The sequence below is a fragment of the Dendrobium catenatum genome, unplaced genomic scaffold (genome assembly GCF_001605985.2).
Source record: "Dendrobium catenatum unplaced genomic scaffold, ASM160598v2 fragScaff_scaffold_1400, whole genome shotgun sequence".
In the NCBI taxonomy this organism is placed as follows: domain Eukaryota; kingdom Viridiplantae; phylum Streptophyta; class Magnoliopsida; order Asparagales; family Orchidaceae; genus Dendrobium; species Dendrobium catenatum.
In genome coordinates, this window is record NW_021319862.1 from 77359 (window position 1) to 81160 (window position 3802).

Sequence of the window (3802 nt, forward strand, 5' to 3'; positions counted from 1 at the left end):
ATTTATATAAAAATTAAAATTCTAGACTCTCATGTAGGGTTATTCTAAGCAGTTAACAAATCAAAGACATTTATTTCCAAGTAGTTATATATGAATGTGCAAAAAAGGAAGTAAACACATTGGCCACGCTCTTTTTATTACTTTGGGGGCTTTAGTAGCTGAAGCACCTATGCAAGCATAATTATAATAGATTTTTTTATTGATTTAGCCCCCTTTTATTGCCCTGCATGAGTGTGGCCAACTATAGAAAATTATGTGAATCTAAATTGCTCCTATCCTAAGGGTAATCTAGTTGCCAAACATATCAATCATCCACAAAGTGCAATAAAAAAGTAAGCAAACACAGCAAGTTTAGTCATCCACAACATACAACAAAACCACAAAAAATCCGGCACACATCAGTAAAGTAAATACCGTTCTAACCTAGATCTAGAGTTGGTTATCCTAGAAAACCATTTAAAGTGTGTAGAAGGTCATGTGGCTGGGGTAGATCCTAAGTTGGGTGATCAATTAAAGTTGTCTAGATTTCTGAGTTTGTTAAGGCTTAAAAGGGAGATTTAGATTAAAGTTTAAATATTAATATACTAAGAACTTTAGTTAAATATATTTTAAGAGTTAATTGATTACTACCTTTAATTCACACCGAGACCGTGAAGTTTATTTCACCTTCCTTGGGGCTAAGCTAATAGCCTCGTAGGCCTGGGTTACCAAGTGGTAATCGAGGTTGATTAAGTTAATTTAAATTGGTTGGAATTAAGAGTGGATTAATATAAAAAAAAGAGTTGGTTACTGATTTTAAAGGATTGGTTGAACATTTTATTAACCAAGTTATGAAATTCTAGAATTTAGAAGAATTAATGAATTTTAGAAAAAATTACTAAGTATGTTAACTAAGGGGTCAAAAGTTGATTTTTTAAATGAAGAGAGAATCTTAAAGGTTTAAGATTTTTAATAAATATTAGGCCTTATTATGAGTTATTAGACTGGTGGCACACTCAATTTGGAGTTTCCAATGAAACGTTATGATTTTTAAAAGTTTTGACCCGATTTTGACCTAATGTTGACCAAAATATTAACTTTATGACTTTGAAAATATTTTGGGGGTTTGACATTTTTAGAAAATACTAAATTGTAATTAGAGTCATTAGCCACTGAGTTTGATTGATTTGGAATTTTCTATAATTAGTTATGAATTTTTGAAAATTTGAGTATTTATTGGAATTATTTAATTATTTCAATTAAGGATCCTTTTTAATAATTTGAGCCCAAATGAGTCTTAAACTTCTTGAAATCAACACCAAATATCAGAAATGATCTAAGGAGAGATCAACGAGAATTTAAGGAATTTTTAGGATTTTTAATAGATTAATAATGATTAAACAATGATTTTAACTTAAAATTAAATTAAAGTCTATTTTAATGTCTAATTAAAGGTATCTATATTTCTATAGGTCAAAGAACTAATTAGGATCAGTTAGAGATGTTTTAAGGAATTTTAGGGATTAATAAGAATTTTGGTGAATTAATTATGCTTTAGGCTAATTCTATAGAGAGGGAATTTTTTTGGCTCCTAATTAGTGGACCAAATGGGCATCAAACCTGATGAGATTTGGGTCATGAGATCACTTGACCTCAGAGCCTAAACACACCAAAATTGAGCCTAAGTGGAATTCTCTAAGGTGGCTAACCAAGCCATCTAAGGTGATCCCTAAGTCACATTAGAAAAATCCTAGGGAGCTATCCTAGGGTTGGATTAGGGCAAAATCACTGGCCCTAAACTGCTTATACTACACATCATCACCACATTCACAATCAGATCCTAAACCTCATTGGATAAATCATGATTCCAATTTGGGTTTAAGGGTCAACCCATGATCCTTAAACTAAAATTGGCATGATAATGCCCTTAGACACTTCAAACAAGGGAGATAAAATTTGGACATGTTAGGGACATGCCCAAATTCATTCTCCCAAAATTCCAGGCCCTGGTGAGTTTCATTTTAAACAATAAATGCAATAATTAATAAAACACTAATATTGAAATTAAACTTAATGGAGATGTAATTAGAGCCTAGAATCATAGGGCTTTTGTAGATCTCCCTGAGATATTTCCAATGAGCCTAAGAACACCTAATTTGGCCAAGTGTGCAGGGAGATATCAATTTTAGAAGTTTCCCTTGTTTTTTGTAAAATTAAATCCTTTAATTACCTAGTCAGCCGGTGCTTTACACGCGGTGCATCACGATTGGCAGAGCAATCATTGGCGGTTGACTGGATAACGGTCGAATTCACCGTAGCCGTTGGATGGCGATCGAACGACCATGATCAAACGGCCTCTGGAACTACGGGATCTAATCCGCGCCGTTGATTAAAATCAACGACTAGGATTACATCTTCAACTTCCCGTAGGAACCCGAAGCCGTAAAGCTTCTCCAGCATGATCTAAGAGATCTCGCCGGTGAACTTTGGCTGGGGTGAAGGTTTCCTTCACACTTGACTAGACTACCTATCTAGGGATCAAAATATTATCGCAGAGAAGGCCTCAACAAATGAAATTCTCTATCAAGCAGCTTCAGGGGACGAAGGCGAACAGATCTCCTTCAGACATCGGGACCGAAGGATTGCCGGAGGTACGACTTCAAGCACAATGCCGAAAGCTTTCACTGGAGTTCGCTCGAACGGATTGACAGGAGTGCCTGGGGAGCTATGAAATGAGAGAAGAAGAACAAGGGAGCTCCAGGGCATGATTTCAAAATATTGGGATCGAATGCAGCTACTAGAATGAGTTGCCCTATTCAGCCACCTCTTGCGAGCTTAAACGACAAGGATTGAAGGTGGAGGGAGACATCATCCCAGAGGGCTCGTCAGCCTGAAGCCAGTGAGCCCCAGCCTTTGGAAGGCTTTGGGTCAGGATCAAATGGGGGGGGGGGGGGGGGGGGGGGGGGGGGGGGGGGGCACCGGAGCTTGTTCTCTATTAGTTCCGGCAGCCGTCGGCCAGGGTCTGGGTCGGGTTGACCTGGAAAGAATGAGAGGGACATGCTGGACTCAAGGGTGAGCTCAATTGGGTCTAGGGAGGTCCAATTCGATCGGGTGGCTTGGTTGGACCCAAGCCTGCTCAGTTTGGGTAGAATTGGGCTCAACCCTGGTCAGGCTAGATCTTAGGCTTGATGTGAGAGATGGGTCTGGATCTGGTCCACCCAATACAAGTGGCAATTGGGTTCAGTTTGATCTGGGCTAAAAAATGGCTCAGGTTGATCGAAATCTGCTCGGTTTGGGTAAAATTAGGCTCAACCCAAGTTAGGCCAGACCTTGGGCTTGATGTGGGAGATGGGTCTAGATCTGGTCCACCCAATACAAGTGGTAATTGGGTTCAATTTGATCTGGGCTCAAAAATGGCTCGGTTTGATACAAATCTGCATTGTTTGGGTCAAATTGGGCTCAACCCAAGTTAGGCCAGACCCCGAACTTGATGTGGGAGATGGGTATGGATCTAGTCCACCCAATGCAAGTGGCAATTGGGTTCAATTTGATCTGGGTTTAAAGATGGCTCGGGTCCATATGGTTTTGACCACTTTGGGCTAGCCCAAAAGTTGACCCAAGTCAACCCAAGGCTTGAGCCAGCTAGGGGAGGTGCATTAGACCTAGGGCCACCTAATGGAGGTGTTGGTCAGGTTCAATTAAGTTCAGGATAGGAGTTGGCTCAATCCCAAGTGATTTTGGCCACTTTGGGTTAGCCTAACTCTTGACCCAAGTGGATTCAATGGCTGGATTGGTTAAGGGAGGTGTATTGGGTCAGGGGAGA